Source organism: Camelus dromedarius, chromosome 16 (genome assembly GCF_036321535.1).
Source record: "Camelus dromedarius isolate mCamDro1 chromosome 16, mCamDro1.pat, whole genome shotgun sequence".
Classification (NCBI taxonomy): Eukaryota; Metazoa; Chordata; class Mammalia; order Artiodactyla; family Camelidae; genus Camelus; species Camelus dromedarius.
In genome coordinates, this window is record NC_087451.1 from 55,170,099 (window position 1) to 55,182,863 (window position 12,765).

General features: G+C 49.2%; 1 protein-coding gene across 2 annotated transcripts in view; it reads right to left on the minus strand.

Moving 5' to 3' along the window:
- Positions 1–12,765, minus strand: part of PLXDC1 (plexin domain containing 1) — a 71,221-nt gene that overhangs the window by 44,146 nt on the left and 14,310 nt on the right. The gene's annotated exons all lie outside the window — the stretch shown is intronic.

Below are 12,765 nucleotides of genomic sequence, written 5' to 3' on the forward strand. Positions count from 1 at the left end.
CCAGCCTCTGCACCTCCCCAACGCAGACTTCTGGATACAAGAATCATGGCCCTCCCAGGGTGCTGGACTGTGGCCCAGAGAGCTGGCTTAGGCCTGGGAGCCCCTTGGCTCCCCTTGGCCTCAGATAACTCAGCACCTGGCCCCTCACCATGTCCCCAACAGCTCTAGCCCCAGCTAAATCCACACGTGTTGTACCCATGCTTGGCCCTGCCATTCCCAGGCAGGCCAGGAGGCTTTTCCTACAGCCCCTGAGTCCTCCCAGAACACACCCAAGGCAGAGCTCAATCCGGTCATGAGGGAGAAACAGACAGGGCAGCCCCAGACAGAGCCCTTGTCTTCAGGGAGCTCCCAGACTGAGGTGGAGACATAGCCCCTTACCTGGGGAGTACCCAGTTTAGGGGAGAAGAAAAAAACTGGATCTCAGAAGCCACCAGTCTAAAGATGGAGACAGATCCTTGACCTTCAGACATTGCTAGTCTGATGGAGGGGGTGGGACTTATGCAGATTGAATACACAGACACAGACTCTCAAGCAGACAGATAGGACAGGGTATACTAGTCACTAGAGGGTTAAGAAAGGGGAGAGAAACAGCAATGATTCCTTTAAGACATATTTATAAATTCTACTATGTGTCAGGTGGGGACAAAATAAAGAACAAGCCAGACCCAGCAGGCTGAGAGTTAATTCTGTAAAACCTCTCCTGCACATGAGTATTTAGGGCCAGGATTTACAGGAGGCTAGGAAATGGTCAGCAGGCAGAGTGGAAGAGCCAGGTGAGGAGGCACTGTCTTAGCACTTCAGCCCATCCGGGAGCGCCAGTGTAGGAGGAAAGGAGGCAGAGGGGGCAGGTCCACTTGGCCACTGTCACAGAAATGGGGCCACTGACCTGTGCAGAGCCCCGGGCGTCGTGGGTCATTAATCAGCCTGTCCAGTGGCAGTGGCTGCAGACACAGCACAGCAGACCGTGTTCTCCCTGCCAACCTGCCAGCTGTCCAACCAGCCTTTGCCCTGGGCTCAGCATGAGTAGGGCCAAGAGATGTCTGCTCTCTCCACCTGCTGGGAGGCAGACTCTGCTCTTCTGACAAGTAACACACTCTGGGGCCCTGGGGTCAGGGCAGGGCTGGAGGAAGACGAGCAGAAGGAACATTGAGGGCGGAAGCATTTCCCACTGCCACTGCCTGGTTCCTCCCCTCCAGCCTTAGACTGCCCGCCCCTCTGCCCATCCTTAGCAGGGACAAACAAATCTAAACAAATCTAAAACACAGATGAGGCCACAGCCCTCTACTCACAAGCCATCTGGGGCTCCCACTGCCCTCAAGACAAAACTCAAACCTCAGCCTGACATATGAGGTCGCACAGGAGGCAAGCCCCACCTTCTCTCTCCTCCTGTCCTGAGCCTGTGCATCCTGTGTACTCACTCACCGGCCTGGACTCCCTGACAGTTTCGGGCCACCAATGGTCACTCATGACTTTGCCCACTGACCCTCCTTCCTGGGATGACCTTCTTGCTTCTCCCCGGGCAGATTCCTACTTCTTCAATGCCCAGCTTAAACATCACCTTCTTAGTGATCTTTTCCCTGACTTGCCCACTGAGGACCTCCACCATCCTGTACTCAGGGGTACAATTTGTGAGAGTCCCATGGGCCCCCGCTTGGTGGATTTCTGGTTTTACTTATGAAGCCACCAGAAGGGGCCACCCTGATGCCACCAGCCCTGGGGTACCCATGCCAAGGATGCTTCCTCCCATTGCTGCCTCAGTTGTCTAGCCTGGGGTCCCAGAAGATGACCAGAGGAGGAAGCACTGCTCCCTAGTTTGCCCACGGGCACCAGAGCAGCTGGGCTCATGCCTGAGCTCACAGCCTCCCACAAGAAAGCAGCCCCTTCAGCTTCTGCTTCTCCCCCACTCCCCAGGAGACCAGGTGCCATGTCTTTTCCCCCTGGGTCTCCATCTCTCCTATCTCCACCCATCTCTGCTGGAGTTTCCACCAAAACAAAACAAAACAAAACAAAACAAAAAAAAACAAACCCAAATAACAACCCAAAAAAATCATGTGCCAAGAAACAATGCCCCTTGCACACCAACTCATGCAAAGAGATGTGCACAAAGGTGCCCAGGAAAGGAGTCTGATGGCTGCCTGCCTGCTTCCTGGGATTCACAGGATGAGTGGGTTTTATTCCACCTCAAAGCAAAAGCAACAGGGGGCCCCGACCAACACTGCACACCTGACAGTCTGTGGGACCCCAAGCCCGAAGCCAGTTTAGGTTCAGTGGCGACCACTGGCCACAGCCACGGAGACAGCTCACCTTTTCTCCCCATTAGCTCCAAAAAAGAAGTGATTTATTAAAAGGCATCAGTTAGCCTAAACTTTTGCTCGAAGAAAGAATACCAAGCATAGATACAATTCAGCCCATCATTGAAATGTCTGCTTCCCACCCCCAACCAAACTCTGAGTCCCTGACACACAGGGATGGGCGAGGTCACCGCTGTATCCATGGTTCAAAGTCCCTGAATCCTTGCTGCTTGAGAAGTGTTTGCCGAGATGAGCTGGGGCCTGTGCAGGGAGCCCAGATCCTTCCTTTTTGCCATTTTACAAGGGAAGAAAGAGGGACTAGTGCCTGGTATGGTCAAAATTTTGGAAGTAAACTTGCTTCCTTAATTTCTGGACTCTCTTTTTATGATCTGTGGGGGAGGGGAATGTGAATGACTAGCAGAACCAAAGCAGCATCCAGGTGGCACTCTGGTCCTTTTGATAGCACAGAAGGTTTAATCGTGTCCCACATAAAGCTATGTTCAAGTCCTGACCCCCCAGTACCTATGAATGTGACCTTATATCGAAATAGAGTCTTTGCAGATGTATTCAAGTTAAGATGAAGTCATACTGGATTAGGATGGGCCCTAAATCCAATGACAGGAATCCTTGTAAAAGAGAGGGAAATTTAGGTACAGAGACACAGAAGGGACTCAGGGAAGAAGGCCATGGGACAACAGGGGCAGAGACTAGAGTGATGCAATTTACAAACCAAAAAACACGAAGGATTGCCAGGGGCCACCAGAAACTAGGAATAAGCAGGGGAGGATTCTTTCCTAGCCTTCAAGTGGAGTGTGGCCTTGCTGACACCTTGATTCAGACATCTGGCCTCCAAAACTGCAAGAGAATAAGTTTCTGCTATTTTACACCACCGAGTTTGTGATATTCTGTTATGGCAGCCCTGGGAGACACATGGACATAGATATGTGCTGCTGTGGCTCAAGTGGGGCAACCCTGAGTTGTCTCCCCCTTCCATGTCACCTCTGGCTTAGAATATTCTGTGGCTTCCCAGCTGCACTCAGAATGAAGGCCACATTCTTTACCATGATCTACAGGGCCCTGTGGAGCAAACTCTAGACAATGCCTATCCAATATTCATTTGCTCCTCTTCTTTATTAATAGAACATTGATTTTGTAGCAGATAGCAATGTACCCAGCTAAAAAACCTCATTTCCTGGATGTCTTAAGGTTACCATGTGACACAGGTTGGCTAATGGAATAAACTGAAGGTTCTAGTGGAGCCTTTTGAAAAAGGTCAAATATGACTGCTTGTTCCTCTTGCCTTTGCCCTTCTCCTTATTCCTACCTGGAATGCATATGTGATGACTGGAGCTTCAACAGCCATCTTGTAAGCATAAGGACAAGAGCCATGCCCTTAGGATGGTGGAGTAAAAAGCTGGACAGAACCGGGTCTCTGGAGGGATGCTTGTTAAGTCCTCAGATTCAGCCCTCTGTTATATGCAAACATGAATTCTTCCTGATGCATGATAGTCTTGCCCCCACCCACCACCTCTGCCTCTCCCCCTGCCCTCTGTGCTCTCAGCTCCTGAAATCACCAACTGCTTGTCTGCCTCAGGACCCTGGTACTTCCTGTGCCTCAAAAACTTCTTTCTCATTCAGTTTAGAAGCTGACTGCTCCTGATCCCTCAGGTCTCAGCTCAGTGGTCACTTCTTCAAGAGAGCCTTCCCGATGCCCCCGTTATACCCTCATCACATCCTGGGCTTCTCCCTCTCAATGTGCCGCACCTTTGTGATGATTTACTTGACTTTTAGACTTGTTATTGCCACACCTGCCTTTCCTGTGAGATCATAAGTTCCCCACAGGTAAGGTCAGCATTTACCTATGGTGTTTAAGCAGAGAGTATGTGCTCAATAGGAGGATATGTTAATAAATGAATGACTTCAAAGCATAACTGTTCCTCATAGTTTGCAGAAGGTCTGTATATCACCATGCATTCTGGTGACCAGGATGGGATGGTGTTACCAAACAAAGCAGGATGGCAGGTAATGGGGAACAGGCACTGTCAGGTACAGTGGGAGTCAATCCAGCTCCCACGTAGGAACATGAGAAGCCTATGTTTATTTATCTAAAAAAAAAAAATTTGTGGGGGAGGTAATTAGGTTTATTTATTTACTTATTTATTTTAATGGAGGCACTGGGGATTGAACCCAGGACCTTATGCATGCTAAGTGCCCCTCTACCCTGAGTTATACCCTCCCCCTCAGAGGCCTATGTTTAAAGCCATTTCTTGGAGGCTTGGAAAAGGGTCCAGTTTCCATCACCTGATTCCCAGGACTCGCTTGGTGAGAGCGTTCACCAAACCTCCAAGCGCTGGAAATGAGGTCCCTGGACAGAAGCCATGCTCTGCCGTTGTGAAGCCCAGACGCTATGTCTCTTGCTGCCTCACCTAGAGGCGAAGAGTGGGGCGACTGGGGATGCGTCTCACCAGCCATTGTTCCAAGTCCTCTGTCCATGAAGGACAGCCCATCACCCCAGCCGAGGAGCCAGGCTGTGTGTTACAGGGGTGATCCTTGGACGGAATCGTCTCATTCTGGGGATTCCCACGGAGCCCTCCCATGGCACTTCTTCACTGACAGAAAGTCTTCATCTCTGCTGACTCAAGGAGAGTCAGAAATTAAAGGAGCAAACAACAAGGTCTTACTGTAGAGCACACGGAACTATATTCAATACCTTGTAATGGCCTACAATGAAAAAGAATATAAAAAGGAATAAACATATGTAAACATATAACTGAATCACTATGCCAAATACCAGAAATTAACACAACATTGTAAATTGACTATAATTCAATAAAAAATTAATTCATTAAAAAAATAAAAAGGGATGTGATAACTTTAAAAAAAGAGAGAGAGAGATTAAAGGAGCTCCTGCCTCTAACCCCTAGGCAGAGATTCTCCCCAATGTGCCAGCAGGTCCCCCAGAGAGCACGGGCCTCAGTCCCTGTGGATCCCCTGTTCAGGCCAAGTGGGTGAGGCTGAGGCTCTGCTCCAGGGCCTCAGAATGCTGAGTGCAGCTGGCCTGCCAGGAAAAGGGCTGCCTCACGGGGGCAGTGCCTCCAGAAGCTGCCGCACATTTCTAACAAGCCCCAATAGAACACCTCTCCTGGCACGGGGTGACTCTGATTATCCCCAGGCCAGTGAAACAGAGCTGTATCCATTCAGAGCCCTGGCCTAGGGAGGCTCCATGGTGGTGACTGAGGCCAAACCACAGCCTAGAGATGAGGGGACAACTTGGAGCTGGGGTCACTCCAAGGCAGAGCCAAGAACAAAGTCCTCAGAGGTTGGAGGGCATGGTCCTTGGGAAAATGGGAGGAAAGAGAAGGGAAGCTAGCATTTGCAGAGCTGTGACAGCTGTGTGAGACAACCTTGGGAGGTGACTGCTAAAATTAGTCCCATTTTATAAGTGGGGAGACTGAGGCCCATGTAAGTCTCTGAAACTAGGTCAGTCTCGCTCCAAGGCAGCGACTTTCTCTGTCCACTGTTTCTCAGGTCTTTAAGTAACTGCCCCACTGGGAGGTAACTGGGGCTGCTTATTAGTCATTAGATAAAATTTCTCCCATCGGAAGAACCAGAGTGGATCCTTTCTGGAGCACAGAGCTGTGGGGCTGTGCCCCGTTCATCTCCCAACGCCTGCACCTACCAAGCCCAGGGCTGGCACTTGGAACAAGGTGGGTGTTAGGGACGTGCTTGCTGAATGAGTTCAACCACAAAGTACCCATAGCGGATGGTGCCGGAGGCTGTGCTGATAATGTACAGTGTGACTCCAACAAGGACAGCATCCTCCCCCATCACTGAGAGCAGGTGACACAAAAGCCACTTGTGAAGGAAGCAGCTGCCTCCTCTGGGAGCCCAAGTCCATGGAAAGCATTCCCATAGCTGGGACATCTTGCACACAGGATGGCATCTCCAACCCCTAGTCTTCTCTTCCCGAAAGGCTTGTACCATCAGCTTAGGAGGCCCCTCCGGTCTAAAGACCTGAATTGCTACAGTTGCTGCTTGAAGCACGTCAGTTGAGCTGTATCCCGTCTGGGGTGGGGCACAGTAGGAGGAGTCTGAGATGCAGGAAAGGGGAAAGGAAAAGAAAAACAGTTCTCTGTCAAAGGAGGAAGAAAGGAAGGAAGAAGGAAGGGCAGGAGGAAGGAGGAATCAGGAGGCATCTCCTGATTCCTTAAGCTCTTCCCTGAGGAAGTGAAGCTAACAAGGAAGGGCTTTCAGGCCAGGGAAGGGAAACCCTGGCTCTCCCTGCTCAGTCATGCAGGAAGAGGAAGTCTTCACATGACTGAGAGTCCAGCAGGGCAGCTAGGGTGGAACACGGAGACTCTGGTGACATCTGGCATTGTCCTAAGTATGATTGCTGGTCCACAGAAAGGCGAAGGAAGCCAGCCCTCACATGCATCTGGCTTCAATAAATACATGCTGGAAAAGTAAAAAAGAGACAGAACTGAGGAGGGCCTGAAAGACAGAGAAGCTAGCCCTGGTTCCCAACAGCTTTCCAGGTCTCTATGAGGTCAGGCTGTCCTTTATCTGCAGCCCTTGGATCCCATGACAGGTCTCTGCACCCTCACAATAAACCTTTCCCCTGAGACAGCTTGAATGGCTCCTTGGAACCAAATAAGGCCCTAATGAGAACACTCTTGCTCACAGGGTGATGAGAGGAAGGCCCTTCAGGGATACCCCAGACAGTTTGTCACCAGCACAGACAGTGAGAATCTGAACGGGAAGAGAGAAGTGAGAAGCCAAATTTCTGGGAGAATTTTCCCTGGCAATATATTGGCCGCCATGATTTTTTTTTCCTACAGAGTCAGTCACCAGTGGCTTCTTAATTGACCACTGGGGAAGAGAGTCACTTGGCTTAGACCTCACCAATCTTTTGGGTACTTCCACTGCAGGTCCTTGATCATGCTGCCACTAGCACTGGCAGTTTTGATGATGGAGGGCCACCCATGGCAGTGACTGATAACTGTCTCCCAGAAACCATTCTCCCCTTCCTCCTTTAGTAGCAGAACCTCCCAGCTTTAGTTAGGCACATGGCCACCCAGCAATGACTACATTTCCTAGCCCTCTTTAGAACCAGGTGTGGTTACCTAACTATGTCTGGCCGATGGAAGATGAGCAAAATGATTGCCCTCAGTAGGAATTGGCTCTCACCTTGTCCAGTTCCCATTGGCTGGGATGCAGATGTAATGGTGGGCGCTGGAACAGCCATTTTGGACCACAACACGGAAGGCACATGCTGTGGAAGGAACTTGGGTCCCCAACACCACGGAGGCACTACATCAACCCCTGCTTATTTATGATCACACTATTACAAGTGAGAGAAGAATAAACCTCTTTCGTGTCCAAGTGCTTCGTCAGTTGGACATTTTTTTTAAAACAAGTGAATCTGTATCCTAATTAATACAAGGTCCCCTAAGTGGCCTCCTCAGGCCAGTCAATCCAAAGTGCTCTTCACTGTACACCATATAGAGACGTCTCTTAAGAAGGATTTAGAGGTTGTGCCTGGCAGTGATCTTGCCTGACGAGCCCACCCAGTTCACCGCCCGTCACTGCATTTGACCTGCTTCCTGCTACCCCAGAGGGAAGCCCTCCCCGCACTGTGGACTGGAGGAAAGACGACATGGTAGGGTGACCTGACATTATAAAGGGTCAAGGAGCGTAGCATGAGCCAGACCATCTGGCAAGTCCACCAAAGGGAATTAGGTTTTCTTGAAATGCCTGCAAGAAGCCCCGGTCAATAATCCACATTCATTCTGGGAGGCAGCATGATGTGAATTTCAAACATTTTTGGCCATGAAATCCTTTCTTCCAATTAATCTTCCACGGAAGCTCGATACATAAATCACATCAAAGTAAGGCCACTCTGGGGGAAGGAAAGAGAAGGGCCCGGAGCCCTGCCTGCTATGTTACTTCCTTCTCCACCACCCTCCATCCCACAGCGGCCCATTGAAGCACCTCTGGGAACCCTCAGGGTTCCACGGAGTGTGCAATTTGAAAACTACTGCTCTAGGATCAAGTCCAGGGGCTGTGGAGTTAGACAGACCCAAGTTCAAAAACTAGCTCCACTTCCTAAAAGTTGGTGCCAAACATCCCTCCCAACTCTGAGCATCAGTTGCCCCATCAGTAACCTTTCTCACAGAGTTCTTGAAAGGCTTAGACAAAACATATCAACATAAAGCTCTTAGCCCAGCGCCTGGTCCACAGTAGGTGTTTGAAAAGTGAGAGCTATCTATGATGATTCTGTTGGACCCTTCCAGGAAAGGTCTTTGATTGTGGAGGCTGTCTCCTCAAAAACACCTCCAGCTCCATTTTAAATGCCTGCTGTTACAGTGCCTCTTCTGCCTCAATTATTCATGCCCGGCACCCACCAGGCACTTCATTTCTGACAGCAGGGCAGCATTTACCTTGGCTGAGCTCAAGACCTTTCCAGACAGGAACTCTGGCTAAGCTGTCACCATCGGCCCGTCACCTGCCAGCCAACTGGCAGGTAGAAATGCCAGGGCAGGCAACCAAGGGCACACTGCAGGGCCTGTTGGAGAGGCCTAGGCAGCCAGGCTGGTCAGGATGGCGCTCTAGGCAGCTGGGTCCAACCCAGGACATGCTGAGGGGATCCCATTCCCTGCCTCCACTGATCCTGGGGGCAGTACCAGACCAACAGGAATGTTTTCTAGATCCCTGCTACTCAAAGTCTGGTCCAGGGGCCAAGAGCATCAGCATCAACTGGGAGCTCACTAGAAATGCAGGATCCTGGGCTCAATCCCAAACCTGCTGGACCAAAATCCACGTTTGAATAAGCTTCCCAGGGGATTATTTGGCACAGTAAAGTTTGAAAAGTGCTGATCAAGAAGCACCCTCTGTCTGGACCAACCTGTTTTTGTCTCCAAAGACTCCGAGGGCAAAAAGACCTGGGTTCTTGTCCTGGCTCTGCCACTCACTAGCTGTGCAACCTTGAGTAAGCACTTTACCTCTCTGTTCTCAGCATTAGAAACACTTACCTCCTGGGGTAGGTGGGTGGATGACATGTAAGGCCATAGAGCGAGGCCAGCACTAAGGGAGGGCTCCTTTAACGTGGCCAGTTGTTGTAAGTTTCCCTTACCTCATGCATCCACACAATAACCTCCAGCTGCCCTCAGGAGGTATTTGAGCCTCAGGTTGAAATAATTCACTCGTCATCACAGAAGTACAGAAAGCAGGTCTCCTGGGCTAACCCAGGAAGGAAGGGACCCAGGCCAGACAAAGTGGCACTTGTGTGGTGCTGAGGGTCTGGGGTAAAGAGGTGTCAGAGTGAGTGAGGCTGACCTGAGAAGGTCCTGGGAGTGGGGGTTTGGACCAAGCTTGGAAAGAGGGTGTAGACAGGTTTTCTAGACAAAGCATTTTGTTGTATCCCCCACACTTTATGGAAATGGAATAATCATCTCATTCTGACACTGATTCAATATGTGGGTTTTTGGAGGAGTATCAGCTAGCCAGAGATTTTGACAGCATCAATATATATCACATAACCAGAGAGAATTAGGACAACAAGGAACAACAGAAAGAAAAACAGACCTCCCCCATCCCTCACTTGGCCCCATTCTGGTATATTTCCTTCTAGTCTTTTTCATATGGATACAATTTCACAGGTTATAATCCTGCTGACCATCCAGCTGTGTGGACTGCTTCTGTCATGTTTCATGATACCTAAAGCAGTTTTTGATGTTGAACATGGTCTTTTAGCTGTCATTTGTCATGGCATCATGGCCATCCACTCAGAAGAAAATTCACAATTTTCTTAACCACCTCCTTACTGTTAGCATTTGGGTAGCTTCTGACTTTTATGCTCTTATTTTTTAAAATACTACTGTGATGAATGTATTGATACACTTTCCATATACGGATTATTGCCCCTGCTTCAAAGCCTCTGCTACAAATTAGCACTTCTCAAACTTTAATGTGCGTACCTATCACCTGGGAATTGATTCTGCAGGTCTGAGGGGTCTGAGATTCTGCATTTCTAACAAGCTCTCACCCATGTTGAGGAATCCTGAGGCTATGAAGAATAGTCCCCTGAAACTTCAAGGCCAGGAAATCTTTTGTTGCTGGGATCCCATTTTTGTACTTCCAGCTAAGATCTGGGGGGAAAAGCACTACCTTTTTCTCCTAGACCTTTCTATTAACTTTTCAACCAATTAGCTCAGCCAAGTTTTATAACAATTCTATGAGGCATTCACCGTCCCACCTTTCAGATGAAGAAACTGAGGTTCAGAGTGATGATATAGCAAAGATACACACTATCTACCACACTGGGACCAGAGTAAGATGACTGACTGTCCCCAAGTGCCTGAAACTAAAGAGTTTTCCAGGATGCTGGACATTCAGTGCCCAAATCAGGACCATCCTGGGAAAACCCAGATGACTGGTCACCTTGACCAGAGCTTAATTCAGAGTCAGCTAATGTTTATCATTCCCAACCCTTTGTCAGCCTATTTATGTGGATTACTTTACACCACCTTTGCAATTACACTCAGGCCATAGCATCTCCATTTGACAATGAAGAAATGGGCTCAGAGGGGCTAAGAAACTTGTCCAAGACAAAAGGACAAACAACCCAATTTTTTAAGTGGGCAAAAGAAAAATAAATGGGCAAAGGACGTAAGTAGACATTTCTCCAAAGAAGAAATACAAATGGCCAACAAGCACATGAAGAGATGCTCAACATCATTAGTTACTAGGGAAACACAAAGCGAAACCACAATGAGATACCAGCTCATACCCACTTAGGATGCTATAATTTTTTTATAAAAAAGGGTAAATAACAAGTGTTGGCAAGGATGTGGAGAAATAGGAACCCTCATACATTGCTGGTGGGAATGTAAAATGGATCAGTCACTGTGGAAAACAGTTTGGCAGTTGCTCAAAGAATTAAATATAGAAGTACCCTATGACTCAGCAATGCCACTTCTAGGTACATACCCCAAAGAGTTGCAAATATGTACGCAAACACATAAAAGTATACATGTTCACAGCACCACTGTCCACGATAGCCAAAAGGAGGAAACAGCCCAAATGTCTATCAACAAATGAATAGATGAACTGTGGTATATCCATACAATAGGAAATATTATTCAGCCATAAAATGAATGATTTTCGAGATGTAGAGCACAGATTGATGGTTACTAGGGACTGAGGGAGGGTAGAGGATGGGGAGCAACCACCTAAAGGGTCCAGGGTTTCCTTTTGGGGTGGTGACAATGTTTTGGAACTAGATATAGGTGATGGTTGCACAACATTGTGGATATATTAAGTGCGCTTCACTTTAAATGGTTAATTTTTTGTTATGTGAATCTCATCTCAACAAGAAAGAAAGAAAAGCACCCAACCAACCAATCAGCCTGCGGGAGGTACAGAAAAAAGGGTCAACAAGGGGGACCTGCGTGGGAGCTGGACAGCCTGGGGCTGAACAGCCAGCAGAGGGCGCTGTGGCGCCCTTACCGCGCCTGGGAGGGGAGACAGCGGGGACTGAGAAGCTGTCACTTGCCTGGCGTTTTGCTCTTTAGTCTCAACCCTGGAAGATCAGTACCCATCCCCCTATTTGGGAAATTTGAAGCTAGTGGGGCTTGAAACGCCAAGTTCAACAGCTGAAGGTTTAAGTGTCCAGCCCAAGGTCAGCAGCTGGTACATGCCAGATCTGGGGCCAGGACTGCCAGCCTCTTTCCATAGTGCTGAAGACCGGACGCCAGGACTCCACCTCCCACCTCCCTGGACACTCATTCCACTCACAAAATCTCTTATCTTCCATCTCTTCAAAATTCAGCTCACGACTTCCTCTCCACCCGCTTCACCCTCCACTCCCAGAAGTCTTCCCCACCAGCCTCCTCACCTCATCCCTTCCCCTGAGTGCACTGGCATGGCGGGCTGCTTCCACGAGCCCTGCTTGGATCTCTTCATGCATCCGTGCTATGAGTCTGTCTGTCCTGTCTCCCCTAGGCCCTTAGGTCTGGGAAGGGGGGCCTTCTCCAGTTCTCCTTTTGGGAACTGCCTCCTTTGGGAGGGTGTAGAAACCAGGCAGTATTGCACACCCTTGTCTGTCTTGCTGCCCAGCTGTCTTGGATGACGTGGTTCCTGCCCCCCTGCAGGATCCCTCAGCATTCCTGAGCCTGCCACCAGGTTGGACAAGCTGGGAAGTTTTGCCGAGGCCAGAGAGGAGAGGAATTTGAGGAAGCTGGGCCAGGGGGAAGACCAGAGTAGAGGAGGCAAGTCAGAATTTTCTAGTATGGAGTGAATTTGTTCTATTACAAGTGAAACCTCCAAATCAGAATGCTCTTAAATTTGATTCCTCCCAAATGCTGGCCCATAGGTGAACCACAGAACCAAGAAAAACTTTAACTAGTATTTTGAAATCCTCGGGCCTGAAGACATCCCCCTTCAGCTTCTTGGAGAGTAAATTTTGTACTTTCCA